The sequence below is a fragment of the Bactrocera tryoni genome, chromosome 2 (genome assembly GCF_016617805.1).
Source record: "Bactrocera tryoni isolate S06 chromosome 2, CSIRO_BtryS06_freeze2, whole genome shotgun sequence".
NCBI classification, from domain to species: Eukaryota; Metazoa; Arthropoda; class Insecta; order Diptera; family Tephritidae; genus Bactrocera; species Bactrocera tryoni.
This window is the reverse complement of record NC_052500.1, coordinates 75,077,682-75,093,572: the sequence shown is the minus strand read 5'-3', so window position 1 is coordinate 75,093,572 and position 15,891 is coordinate 75,077,682.

Genomic DNA, 15,891 nt, shown 5'->3' with positions numbered 1-15,891 from the left:
ACTGTGATTTAAATACCTCGTAGTAATAATGATTTTGCCGTTCATTTGATTAGTCGTAGCAGGTCTTTTATTTCGAAGACTCCACAAAAGAAATGTTGTGACATCCTTACTCTTGGAAGTGTTCCGAAATTGGTGTATTTTTCCAACATCAGTTGAGCACAGTAAATATTCTTGTATATATTCGGAGAACAATGTATCAAACATACTGGTTGTTCTTTCTTGACTTACGTTCTTTAAAAGGAGGGACCAACATAACATGCTTTGGATCTCTCATTAAAGGCAATACATGGATAAAAAATGTGTCTTCATGTTGATGTAACGGATCATTTAAATTGACACTTTGCCATTTACTGAAGAGAATTACTTTGTCTTCAGAAATGGACTCATATTCACTGAAGGTGATTCATTTACCTAAGATCTTAATTGCTCGAACTTACCTAAAGTTTAGTAGCAGTTCACTTAAAGATCCCGTATGATGATTTGATGAAACGACTATATATGACTTGATAAAAATATTTCTTGGGTCTTTGTGAATATTATATTGATATTGCAATACGTGAAATGCGCTGATAACTTACACTAAGAAGTGTTGTTCGAAATGACATAAACGGGTGTAACCGTAATTTCATATAATACAAATTGCTTGTGCGATTTCAAGCCGTAGCGTCATTTGACTAGCTTGGAAAATGGACAAAAACCATCTAATTCCATGAGCACACATAATATTATGGAATAAAATTTTGCATTCTGCTACTTATTAGATCCCTGAACTTATCTAAAACATATATGCTTCTCTGCTCTCCATAAACCTAATATATACGTATTAGCAAAGGGTAATATCTAATGGAACATTTACTTAGCATCCTTTCTTCCCACTGCAAAAGAAAAACATATGCACAATATTTGTCAAACTTTCATATGGTACTAAAACTCTGAAAGCTTATTTAAAGTTTTGTAAAAAAGTTAGTCAAAGCTTAAGAATAACAATGAAAGCTTCCTTTGTCATAAAATCGACTAACATTGTACCGCAAATGAGAGTATGTAATTTTTGTCTGTACCTTAGCACAGTTTACTTTTTTCTTTCCGAAAAATATAGCTTTTTCAAGGATAATCCTTCAGTCCTTACACAGCATAAAAAAGATGTACACTGCATTTTAATATATTTCTAATTATATCAACACTAAAAGCACATTTAAAGTTTTAGAACTTCGTTGTTTATAACTTATCTTCTAGCTTCCATATGTAACTGTTATAAAAAAGTTTGTGAAAGCTTTAAAAAATTCTTGAAATATCTATTTAAAGCTCTAAAGGCGCCTGAAATTTTCAAAAAAGGTAGTAAAATCAAAAACCATAAATACATATAAATAATAATTATGAAAAGTAATTAAATTTTCGCTCTTTATGGCTTTCTACTTCTCTTACATTCCTTTCTGAAAAGTTGTTGAAAGCTTTGAAAAATTTATGAAAGCTCCATTTAAGCTCTTAAAGCTCAATCTTATATCCCAATCTACAAAAAAATATTGAAAGCACCATTTAAGCTTTTAAAGGTGCCTGAAATCTTTATAAAAGATAGTTAAACCATACACCATAAATAAGAATGAATTATTTTTCACCATCAAAAGCAATTAAAGTTTCCCTTTTTATCGTTTTCTACCTCTCTTACATCTCTATGTTATTATAAAATGTTAGTGAAAGCTTCGAAAAACGCTCTTCATTTTCGCTCTTAAAGCTTAGTCTTACATCCCTATGTGCAAAAAGTTAGTGAACACTTTGAAAAATTTATGAAAGCTTCGTTTAAGCTTTTAAAAGCGCCTGAAATTTTTGTAAAAGTTATTAAAACCAAAAAACATAAATATTTATCAGTAACAATTATCAAAAGTAACTAAAAATTTCCTCTTTATTGCTTTCTACCTTTCTTGTATCCCTTTGCTAGCTGTAATATTTATTAATTTATTTTCCCTTTTGCTTTAATAATTTAAAGCTAAAATAAAGCAGCCCATTTTCCAAATCTAAACCAAAGTAAAATCATGAAAATTGCCACAACAAAATTCCATAATAAATTCAAGGTAGACCACATATCCATTAACTTTACAACTTCCGACGGCATCTATAACTCACACCGACACACCGATTCGAAAGTTTGCACATTAAATATTCTTCATTTCAATCTTTTAATACATTTATCATAATTTTCTAAACTTCACATCACCATTATTAACTTAAATATAAAAGCGATGCAAAAAAATAGAGAAAGGGGAAGTTTACTGCACTACAATTTTACTATATCAAACCTATAAAAGTAGCGCAGAACCAAAGCAACCGGACCAAAAGAACCAAAACTCAAGGAAGGATGGCAGGCACTACATAAAAACAACAACTATACACCGATATGTACATATATTCACATATATATTTAGTTTTATATAGTGCAGCATTGAGTAGGAGGAATGTAATTTAAAAGCTGCTAGCGGCTAGTTTTTAGGTGCTTAAATATTTCGACTGAGCTTCACCGCATGCCAGAGTGACCGCAACTACATGACTTTTATACAAAGCTTGCCACATGAGTGTGAGTATATGTGCAGCTCTGCACTTTTGGGTCTGCATATAATTTGGTAGTATACTCCGTTGCCACTTTCTGAGCGCTGTTAAATATAGGCATGCGGGTGTTTAAAGCTGCCCAGTAGTGATTAAGAGTGGTTAGAGGTTTTTAAAAGGAAATTTGTATTTATTTGATGAAAATATTTGAACATTATTCCTGTGTTAAAAAACCAAACGCTATTTGAATTAAATTGTAGACGAAAAGTTTGGACCAGAGCTTCTAAAAAACTATGTTAAAATGTATATAACTTTCGTCGTTAGTAAAAAGCTCTACATGAAAGTATGAAAAAAGTATTTTTAATGACATCGTTTCTAAAAAGCTTAGTCGAAAACCTTAAAACATAGAATGCTTTTACATTGTGATCTTTCAAAGTTTAATTGTTAGCCACATTTTTCTAACAAAGCTCTTTGAGCTGTAAAATTTTACCCATAATACCCAACTTCTTAGAAAGCTTAACCCTCTTAGTGAAAAAGCTGATATACAGTCTATTTAATCACATTCTGATCTTTCAAAGCTTTTTATGTTTATTTTGTTGCTACGCCCTCCCAAAAAAGCTCAGTGAACTGCAAAACTTAATACTTCGTGCCTAACTTCTTAGAAAGCTTAATGTTTTCAGTGAAAATAATCAGAAAAATATTGCTCATTGCTACTATATAGAAAAGATATATTGAAAGCTACAATAGATTATCTCTATTTGAATGAGAAAGGCTCAGCTCAGTAATTTGTCTCATTCCCTACGCTGTTAGAAAAATGAACGCTTCCTTAAAATCATTTTAGTTCTAAACATTTGCTTTTTTCTTTTATTAATAATCTATTATCTGTTTTGGCACGGAAAATTTGCAAACCACTTTTTTACCATCGTATAGGTATAAGCACGGAAATGATTAATGAAGGCCTTTGACTAATAATATTTAACTTTGGCCAGTGGTATCTTTAGAGCAAAGTAAACTTTTTTACAAATCGTCCTCAAAACTTTCGCTTGTCATGAAAACAGTGAAAACTCTTTCTAAAGCTTCCAAAACTTAGACAAAATTTCTGCAGAAAATTAGTGTAAGCTTTTGAAAATTATCGAAAGCTGTTTAAGGATTTTAAAGCTCTTGGAAGTTTAAATAAATTTCGTTCATAACGAACAATTGGTAAACTACTTGGGTAATCTCTGGTGAAAAAAGATATATCTACATCTACTTCAAAATGATTAATAAACACGTTTGACCGTTACCTTGTTTTCTATAAATAAATTTACGGTTTTTTTAAAGGTTCCTCAGAAACTAGTAAAAATTGCGCACATCTTTTTAAAGAAAATAGTAATTGGTGAAAGCTCTTTCTAAAGCTTTCGAAACTTAAACAACATTAGTGGAATATTATGGATTAAACTTTGGAAAAATAATCTGCAGAAAATAAATGATGAAAGCTTTTGAAAAATAATAAGAATTTTTTTGCAAATTTTAAGCTTTTTCTAAAATAATTCGAGATTTGTATAATGTTAGTGAATTACAAATTATCTAAAGTTGGTTTTGTTTGAATTAATTGAGCAGAAAATGTTTGAAAGTTTATGAAAATTAATAAAAATTGTGAAAAAAAAGCCTTTTCTAAAATATTTTCAAAATTGAATTAATTCTACAAGATTCATTTGAAAAATAATGAAAGTTTTTTTTAAAGCTTTCACAACTTTAATAATCTACATAAATTTTACTTTTAATACATAATTCACTAAAAATTAATTCTTCAGATAATTATTGAAAGCTTTTGAAAATTAATGTAAATTATTTTCAAAAAAAAGGTTTTCCTACAATATTTTCAAAGTCAAACTAAGTATTAATTGTACTAATTCTGCAGAAAAATATTGAAAGCTTTCAAAAAACACTGAAAGCTATTTTTAAAGCTTTTACATTTAAATAAACTTCGTTAATATTTCTTTTTATAATTACTTCTTTGAAAATTCGTTATTCAGAAAATTAGTGAAAACTTTTAAAAACGAATGAAAACTTTATTTAAAGCTTTTTATGTTTCTTGACCGTTCAAAAAAACAAAATAAAATATCACACAGAATAATTGCACCCGCGCGCTCTACTGGGTTCTCAACGAAATTCCAACCAGCAAGCGTTTTTGTTGCGAGCATACACTTTGCCGGCAGTGATTTCGTCGCACACAAAGGCAGCAACTATGCTGCATTCTGGTTTATACTTATATTTTGTTATTTTCGGCAAAAATCTACTATAAACAGTAACACTAGCAATAACAACAACGAGGTAAAATCGGTAACAACAGAATTGCGGAAACTTACAAAAGATAAATTGCTCGCACTCAAGCCTTTTGACCCCAGCGCGACTAAAGTGAGGAAGATTAATGACGATAGCACCCCTCAAGCCTCCACAGGCCAGCGGGTGGGCGCAGTATAAACGAGCGTAGCGAGGTAAAGGAGTACCGAAAGCTGAAAACACACGGAGTGTAAGGTGTGAGCGAAAGCAAGAGCTGGCTGCTACTGAAAAGTCGAAATAGTTGCGGCGTTGTATACCGTTATGTCGTGCATATATATATAGTTAGCTTGTATATATGTTGGGCTAGTAATAGCTCACTCTATGCAGCTACTATAACAACAAACACAACAATAATTGTAGGTGCTAAGTGATGAAGCAGCATTTGAAGCCAAGTAAACGCTTGAAAGTCGAGCAGCTGCTGTTAGTCGGTGGAACGCCTGGTCGCTTGAATGCCTGTCTAGCTAAGTGACGAACTGATTCGGCGTGCTGGCGTTTACCCCGGAGAGAATTTAGCATTTAAGTGCCAGACAAAAGTGAAAAACAAAGCACTGCAATAAAATTAGGTGCGAGGAAGAGTAACAATAGATATGAGAGAAAACCAACAATAATGACAACAACTATAATGGCAACAATAAAAACAACACTGGTGTCCACATGCTTTCAATGTTGTGTGTGTTGGACAGTGAATGCCCGGATGTAAGTAAAATACTTTTTTGCAACAACAAAGCAATAACATAATCATTTTAGCACAACAACTACACATGAGTACAGTGTCTAACAAACTGTGTTGTGGCAGTGTAGCGCTTGTCTTCATATACATATGTTGTCATCGTGTGGTTACGATGTACAAGTGTTATAGTTCTATGCCTGTTTGTGATACATATTGTTATACAATTCATCGTCTTGTACGCATTAAACACTTCCCATTTCATTTTTCTCGTATCTCACTTAACGACTAAATGCATGATGGCCAGCGGCTAAGCGGCGATTGTTGTTGCAATTGTGGATTATTTACTATATACAACAACAAACATATTATATATATAGGTGTCCAGCTTAATTTACATTTTTATGTGTGTAAGTATAAATATGCTTTCAAGGCAATAAGCTTTCCATTGAAGCATCTGAAATATACAGTGCGCCTAAAAGTATACTTCTACATGCAAACTGTTCAGAATATAAAATTCAAGTATTATATGGCAGCTCACACAGTTTGTTGCCGTTTTTTCTACAGTTAAAGAAATTGAATTATTTTTTGTTTCAATTCGTACATTTTAATTAATGTTTGGGGGTATTTTTCACCTTCCATAATTTTCTCATGAATATTGTCGATAGAAGATATACTTTTCAAGTAAACATCGAAAATACATATAATACTATGAAATGAGCATCGCAAATGCATAGCAAACATCGAAAATACATACAATACTATGAAATGAGCAGTGTTTTTGTAAACACACTGTTTAACACACTTTGAACCACTGTCGTGTCTAAAAATAGTTCTCCCGTAGCAATGAAAGAGACTTTGTGGGAAATGACGTAAAAATCGAGTCACAATAGGTCTATAATCCAATGGAATTAAAAAGTATTTAAAAGAAGCTTACAGCTGTTTATACTAACTTTTGGAGAGTTATTTCAAGTCAAGGTACAGACTCATAAAGATTTCCTGATACCCTGAACTAAGTCTAATGAATATAGAAATATTTTTCAGTCCGTCTCCGCATAGTCCATTTTTTCCATGAGTATGTAATAAAATACGAATTTGTAAATTATTAATTAACTCGCTTTTCCCTTGTTTATGGCATTTCACAATTCTATTTATGCCTTTGTTTTGCCTAAAACTTCGCCTGCATGCACACTTCTTGTAATATGTATGCGATTATTCTTGCAAAGATACTACACGTGTTGTGTATAAATCTGATTACCTCTGGCACGAAGGCGTGAATAAATAATGAAACGCCGTTGAACAGAAACGTAAAGTATTTCCGCCTACGCTATACCTATGTGATGGTATCTGTTATGTGGAATCGAGTTGCGCAATTGCGTGTACGCTCAAAATAACTCTCTAGGTGGCGGTCAATTACAAATTTATTGGAAAATGGCTACTGATTGCTGCTCGCGTACACAATCGTTAAATATGCTAAACCTGCGTGCTTTGCTACTAATTTTTTTCTCCCATTGAAGGTTGCTCTTTTCTTGAACTAACTTTTGGTAAGTCTAAAATATTTATGTTTCGTAAAATAATACAAAAACTCAAAAAAACCGAGATCATATTGCGAATGTTTAGCTTTTTTTACTACTGTTGACTTTCTTCCACAATTCTACTTGAAATTGAGTCTAATAACAATGTTCGCTGTATTAGTATGTTCAACATAGGGATAAAAAAGAGTGGAAAGATATCTCTCCTAAAGCTGAAGTTACCGTTTAAAATATCACTCCTTCACAATGAAGTGATTTGTAGTAAGTAAGTGGAGTTTGTAGACTCCAATTATTTCACCTCAATTAACTTAAATTTTAATGATATTCATAGCCATCGCTTTGCTTTGTTAAGCATAGTTTGTTGTTTGTGGTATTAATTTGGTTATTATGTGGATATTATCTGGATATTATTTGGTATAATCTGGATATTATCTGGGTATTATTTGGTATAATCTGAATATTATCTGGGTATTATTTGGTATAATCTTGATATTATCAGGGTATTATTTGGGTATAATTTGGTTGTTATCTAGGTATAACCAGCTTACTTTGGCCTCGTTGAAATCAATTACACATTAAAATCGGTGACAGTCTCCAGAATTTGAAGTAAATTCAGAAGATATTTCTTTAAACTTATATAGCGATAATATTCTAAAAATGAACAGAATTCTTTTACCAGTTTGTTGCAGAGCAGAGTAGTAATTTGGTGGTAATAAAAAAGCAATAATTTCTCACGGAAACCAACTCTCCATAAATGTTATTTGTATATTGGCTTAGTACTAATTATACTAATTATACTTTTTAAATTATTTTTTGGCCAAAGTAAGCTTAGGTAATACATATATTTCTTTTCTTGGGCTTATTTGGTACCAAGGTCGCACCGACGTAAAGTGTTTGTGATGATATAATTATAAGTTTTTTCTAAAAATAACCAATCTTTTGGATTATGTAATAAAATGCATATTATTTTATCTTTGAAAATTATTATTTATTGAAAATAGGTTCTATTAGAATCAATGCAAATCAAAGGAGAAAGAAAAGTTATCGAAATGTAGGCTTGTGGCTTAAATTCAAAAGAAAATCGTACTGATTCCGTGCTCTGATAGGTTCAAATTATATACCTTACAAAATCTAAATTAGCTGAGAGCAGCGGCACCTCTTCATACTATATGAAAATTGGATGGTAACCACACCCCCTCTGCATATAACCGTTAAATTGAGAATTACAAAGTAGCGAAATCTCAATACGTCGGAAGCGTAAAATTTCACATACGAAATAGGTTGGAATTAACATTTTTAATTGTGGTTCCTTATACCTGAATCTACTCTACTCATATCAACCAAATACAGTGCTTTATCTTGACTGTCTTATATTTCCGTGTGAAGAGTGAAAAATCAGACAGCAGTCACGTCTTACTTCCATACTAAACTATTCAAAGTTTCATCTAGTTTTTTACAGTTTACAGTTCACAAAGCGGGTATCAATGAAACTTTGCACTAACTGTGCATTCAAGGTGTTTAATCTCACTTTGGAAAGCATAAGTTTTCAAGCCTCAAAAGCTGAATATGTTAACCTCACTACCTGTATGTGCCTTTGTACCAAAAATATCCGTAAATCTCTGAGGTCTCTTATCAGAGAGAATCTCTAATCTTTGATAACAGCAGTCTTTGGGTCAAAAATAGATAAAATTGAGTCAGTATTTCCTTTATGATCAATAAAACTAATTTAAATATTTCCAAATTTGATTTTATACCGCATTACCTATCAAAATAGAACACTTTTTTTTACAAAATTCCTTTTTTTTATTCAACACAGTTTCCTTCAAGGGTGATTCACTGATTAAAACAAACGTCCAATATTTCGAAACATTTTTTGTAGCACGATTCTTCAAATGCAACCGTTATTCGTTTCTTGTCCGTCCATTGGCCTTAAAACCCTTTGGTCCCTTCATTTTAAACTTTTCAAGGTAATCAATAAATATTATTTTATACGCATTCCACAATACAGACGCCATAATCTTGCCAGCCGACTGTTGCTTTTTTCCGTGCTTTGGAGCTGGTTCATCTGAGCAGTCCACTCGGATGATAGCCGATTGGAGTTCTGAGTGAAGTGCTGGAGTTATGTTTCTTCCATTGTCATATACCGATGTAAGAAATGGGTTTTATTACGCTTGAATATATTCAAACACTGCTCCTATTAACAACTCTTTGTTATTTTTGGTAAAAAGTCAGCTCGCCCGGCACTAACTTTGCGCAGAGCTTTCTCATACCCAAATATTCTTGTACATGTTCAGTTGATATTTTTAGAATACCTGCTTTCTCGAACAACTTCACTTTACGGTCATCCGAAATTATTTTCTAGACTTTTTTGGTGTTTGATAACAACCGCTTTTGGGCGTCCACGGCGTTCACTGTCTTCGGCCATCATTTCACTACATCTAAACTTTGCATACCAATCCTTGATGGTTGGTTTTCCTGATTTCCCTAGGAAGTGCCCAAAAACTCGTCATCAAGCCAAGTTTTTGCTTCAACTATATATGTCCCTTGAAAAATTATTATTTTATCAGCACGCGAAATTCTTTTTTATCCATTTTTTCACAATAACAAAAGTTACTTCACCTAAAATGATATAGTTCATAAACTAGTGATCCAATAGCTGCAAATTTATATGGATTTAGTAGCGCCACGTACCATATGTATATCTGACCAGGCACCTGTAACAAACAAAATAAGCAAAAGATTAAAAAAATTTTCAACATTACGACAGACAACTATCATGGTATCAAGCCTTGTGAGTCTGGTTTGATACCATGATAGTTATCTGTCGCTGTATCGAAAATTATTAAAATCAGTATCCCCTTAGCTCTCACATACACCAACCTTTGAGGAATCTTATTGAAACTCAGAGAGCATCATTCTCTGATAATAATAATTTATGGTGCCAAAAATGGAAAAAATCGGGTAAACACTACCCTTATAAACATTTATTTATCTGGAAGCTACATACACGTGTACTTTCTTTAGCTCCACGAAATTTTAAATTTCCCACCTCAAATTCCACTCCTTTTCACCTTCTAAATAACCTTCAAAATAAGCATTAGGGGATTATATCACTGAGGCTGTCTTTTAAACCACAAATGACAGGGATGTGATGTGCCGCAAGAGCGTATAACTGTACTTGAGTGCTAAATAGGTACTAAATAACTACATTAACAACAAACACACACACACAAATGCAAACGGAGAGCACTCGAAGGCATAAAACAGCTGCCAAATGGGTTAAAAGCAGCTGCCAAGCGCGCGAGTGGCACACACACATATAGTAAAGTATATATAATTTCGATTACAGCAACTTTTTTGTGCAAAAACCGTTAATGCGCAAGAACACAGAAATCCTTTGAATATCATTTCACAACGTTTAGCGCTTTCCAGGAACTCTAACTAAAGGAAGACTGCAAAGGAGCTATGCGTTATAAAAGTGCTGCACATACACATACAAATACGCATGCTTACATGTGAAAGACATTTAATGCCATTTAGCATACAATTTACACCATCAAAGCGGGGAGGAGTCGGAAGAAACAAAACGCCAAAAAAAGTAGGAAAAAAAATGCTGCAAGGCAGGTGAAGGCTTGGAAATGCGCGAAAACAATTTTCAATGCCATGTTGCACAATCAGCAATGCATGTCAGGTACACAAATCTACACTTTGTGTCAGGTACGCCGCTTGTTTAACGCGTCCTGTCAGTCACACGCTTACGCCTTTGAGCGATTGTTGCCAGCCGACTTTGTTGTGGCACCTACATTGTTGATGTGTTTGTTGTTTTCTCTGTGAGTGGCGGCAGCGCTGATAAGCAGCTATACGCAATTGAAATTTACACGCTGATCCAGCTGCGTAGCTGCATACAGCTATACAAATAGATCCATATGCAATACACACACACATTTACGCACGTTTACGCACTTTGGCAGGTGCGCAGTATCAATTTCACACACACCCATACACGCATACATTCGTAAAGAGCTAACAGCCAACAGCTTTTGTTGTTTTCACCTAAGTCCTTTGCGAATACGCGCAAATTGAATGACATTTTGTATTTTATACGCGCTGCGTGTTCAATTTCACTTTTCTCGTACGCGTTGGCAACGCGGGCTGACTGCCACAGCCATTACGACACAAATCCGCAATCATTTCCTGTCTGCCACAGCAGCGCAAACAAACAAGCTGTGAGATATGCTGCCTTCGCGCGCATTTCACCTTTTGCGCCTAAAAGCACGCCTCGGCTATGTTGGTTGTAGCAAGCAGCTGTGTGTTTTGGCAAGATTGCTGGCATGAGCTAAGCGTACGCAGCGCTGCTTACTGCTTGATAAATGTGCGCGCTGCTGTACGCTGTCGTCCTCTCATATATAAGTGTGTGTGTGTGTGTGTAGCTTGCGCATTGTTTGTTTGAACTTTCAATTCCAAGAAATTTTATACTTATTTGCTGCTTATACACTTTCTACACGCGCACACATTGAAAGAACTTAAAGCTACTTTTTTTGCATTTTTCCTAATTTTTTTCTTTGTCTTTTTTCCATTTTCCTTGATCGCACCTTTGTTGCCTTTGGCTTTGTGTGTATTGCCAATGCGTGGCTTTTGATTGCGTTTCGCCGCTGCTGCTGCGCCATTTGTTACACATATTGCTTTAGCTTTTGATTTGTACGCATCTCTTTTATTTGAGTCCTTCAAATACACTTCCTTTTTTGGTGTTTTCTGCTACCCTTTCCTCCCAACTTAAACATATGCCTCAATCATTACTGTCAAGCAGCGTTTATTTTTTTGAGTGCGAAATTGTTGCATGTGCGTGTTATTTGGAAATTGGTTACATTTGATTAACATGTTATTGTACTTATCCTTGAGGGTCCTTGAAGGATTTTACAGATGCCTTCTGCTTGAAATTCCGCATTCATCTTATTTTCTTAAATTCTAATACCTCAGAGGATGCTTAAGCTGACACAAAGTCTATTTAAAACAGCGGCATTACCTGATTGAAGCAATTTTAACGGTATAAGTGGGCTTAGGGAATTCGTCTTGCGGCTCACAAGTAATATTAGAATAATATCGGGTTTGACTTAAGTGAATTTAATATTCTAAAAACAAATCGCTTACAGGCTTTAACCAATTGACTGTGCTGTCGCATTATGTAAATCTAAGTCCAAAAATACCATTCATGGACCTATGTTATGTAATAAGTTCTCAGTTCTAGTCTTGTCATATTGGATCATATTCGCTCCGTTATCTTGTGGTTGTTTATTAATTTCCATCTGTTCTGAGTTTTTTGTTCAAAATGAGTACAAAGCTCTCTTTTGATCATTTCCAACGAACATAGTATTAACTCCGCTTCGGATTCATGTAAAGAGTGGAAAGTTTGACCAAGTCTTCTGCTCTTTCGTTGCCGAAAATATTGCTGTAGTCGGGGACTCAAATTATGAAAAAAATGAGTTGATCTACCAGTAAGCTTAAGACCTTACTGCAACTATTGACTACGTTAGTATTAATATCTGACGTCAGCAAGGCAAGTAGTGCCGTCTGCTGTCCAAATATATGGTTGGAACAGACCCTCTCTATGCTTAGTAGTTGTGCTAGGAAGAAGCTGGATGACCTTAGTAGCTGGAAGAGAGAGTTCTCAATATTAATGCAATTGGGTGATCCATTTCGAGGTTCTTCACTTTTTTAAAGAAGAAACAGAGAAACTTCAATTTTTAGGAATAATTCTTATTATAATTTATTTTTATTTTCGAAAGAACATTCTTTAGCATTTATTTTTTGAAGATTATCTCTTTCAAATGTTGGCTGCGACTACGTCTCAGATGATCCATCCGTTGAGTTCAATTTTCGTAAGCTCGTTTGAGTATTTGGACTGGAAACTGACGAATTATATACGTGATGTTTTGCTCCAAGACCGGAATCGGATCCCATAGGAAAAGTCTAACGGTGTGATATCCCATGATTTTGGTGGCCTTTGGTGAAATTATTCGCTCACCGAAGTGTTCTCTCAATAAATCCATTGACTGATGCGATGTGTGTGAAGTGGCGCCGTCTTGTTGAATCCAAACGTCGCCGATATCATGAACTTCAGTTTCAGGCATAAAGTAGTCGGCTATGATGGCGCGAAAACGGTCGCTATTTACGAACACGTACTCGCCGACATTAGTTTTGAAGAATGAATTCACCGGCCCACAAATCACACCAAACCGCTGCTTTTTCTGGACGAAATGGTAGCTCTTGTTGTTCTTCATCCTCAATGTGACAATTTTGCTTGTTTACATACCCATTGAGACAGAAATGTGTCTCATCGCTGAACAAACTTCGACTCGAAAACGTCGGATCTTCTTGGAACTTTTATGAGCTCATTAAGCGAAGTGATGTCGCTTGGGAAGGTTGAACGGCTTCATTTCTTGCACAAGCTGTAAATTTAGGATCTCTATTTATGCGAAGGGGACGAAACACAATTTTTACAGAGCGTGAATTTTCGCAATAAAGTTGAACGAATTGTAAACGGTGTTCAAGAATTAGTTTTTCCTTATGAAATGCTGGGCAATACTGAACAAAAATAAAATGACAGCTTGACACAACATACCAGTTATTATCAACACATGAAAATATGTCATAGAATTTCGTCGGTCTGGAAGAGCTATTGCTGAAAACATATACAATATAATGAACATCTTCGAGTAGAATCTTTATGTAAGCACTGTTTCATATTTTCAAAAACGAAGCAATGCACTAGTGATCAGAGCTCCTATTTCAAGCGAAAATGTGGTCTTATCATGGTGGGCTTGTTCAAGCGATAGCCAAGTCAGGATTAATGGTCAGTTTCGCCTTTTGTTTTGTAGCGTTGACTAAAAATTAACTACTATGAGCTACTCTCCAACTGCCAAACTCATAATTCGAATGTTTGCTGACAGCAATTGAACAGGGTGAAAAAAGCAATCGCCCAGAAGCGACCAGCTTTTGCCAATAGTAAAGAAACTGTGTTTCACCATGCCAACGCTAGGCTACATACATCGATAGCGACTTGCCTGAAGTCCAAAAAGCGTGGGTGGGAGTTTTTTGTTCATCCACGTACAACCAGAAACATTATTGCCAGCTGTTAAGACACGATATTATTAAGTTCTTCTCACAATAACTTTTCAGTAGTCTTTCGGTTAGGTGGCATATGACTTAGAACTTGTCAATATTATATAACAATCTGAATAATCAGATCGCTTCGCTCAATATCTGAAGAGTTCCATCTCTCGGCCATTTTTCAGTTATAATTAAAATTAACCTCTCAACCAAGAATGCCAAATCATTAAAGGTTTGATCTTTTTTCTCCTCCAACTAACTTTTTTATATACCTGCATTTTTCTCTTTTTTTCTTATGCTTTCCTTTTTCTCTTCTCTTTCTCTGTCTCTCTTTCCCTCTCGCTTTCTATATTTCTTATGTACTTTTATTTATTGTTCTTTCACTCGCTACGCCCACTGTATGAAAAAATGTAATCTGCCGGTAACCTTTTTTTCTTTAAATTAAAGCTTCAATCAACCTTTCAATAAAGAATGCCAAATCATTAAAGATTTGCTTTCATTTTCTTCATTCCAACTTTTTTTATATACCCACTATTTTGCCTCTTTTTTTTCAATTTTTTGAACTTTCTCTCTCTCTCTTTCTTTATTCTTATGACTGTTCTGTCTTTCTCTCACCTTTTAATTTTTCTACTGTAAAAGAGAAATAGTGCCTTGTAAGCAAAGTCGGTGGCTCATTCGGAAGTAATTTTCGGAGATTGAACCGAGATGGCAGTGACTTTAGTTCAACCTATCACCATTCAGCTATATGCACAACGGCTGTTTCCTCAATGATTTTTAACCAAACTTCCTTGGAATACTGCTCACAAAGTAAAGAATTGTTTCTAATTTGATGTTTTAATTGGCTCTAGTGTAAGGCTCGGCATTTCGGTTTTGATGTACAGGCTTCAAATCATTTATAAGCGCCCACACAGGTCGGTTTCTTCGAAAGCCACAATCAAATTCATTCTTGTCTTTGAAAATTTAGATTCAATGGACTTGGACTATATGCTGTTTTTAGTAAAAATTTAACGAAGTAGATTTTTTCCCCGTTAAACAGAGGTTGAAAAAGAGTTATGTTTTCAGATATATTTGTTAAAAGATGAATTTCTTTGACATGTTTTTTTTTGAAACCTGGAAACTTTGTTAATTCTTTTGAATTGTAGCAAAATGATAGTCAAGCCACCACTAAAGTTTGCAAATATTTGTTTTCCCAATAAATATTGTCGCAAAGGAAGGGTCGTAAACTTGCATTTGACCCTTTACTATTAAGTTCGTCTACCAAACCTACGCTTTCGCGCACCGAAAAATCACAGCAAAGCTACAGAAGAAAGTTGACCCCGCAACATAATTGTCGCCGCAAGCGGAAGCCCGTTTCAGCCTTTCGCATAACTTTTGCCAACAAGCGCTTGATTTCGCCGTGACTTGGGCATATGCCAAAAAATAAACTAAAATAAAGATACATAAAATCTAAGTTCTAAGCAGAAACGCCTAAAAGGCGACTACACACAGTCGCCAATCCTCGGAAAAGCCAGTTGACACGCTGACACAGAATGTCAGCACTATCCCCACCAACGACTGGCAAATGAAAAGCAAATTTGTGTGGGCCAAACGCAGCTGGGGAATTTAAAAACAAATAAAGTGGCGAATGTCAAGCGCGCTCCAAGTGGGAGAAATAGAGGAAGTAAGAAAAACCGCAACAAAGGGCATAACTAAAGACATATATGCGAATAGTTCGCAACAGTGGTGGGA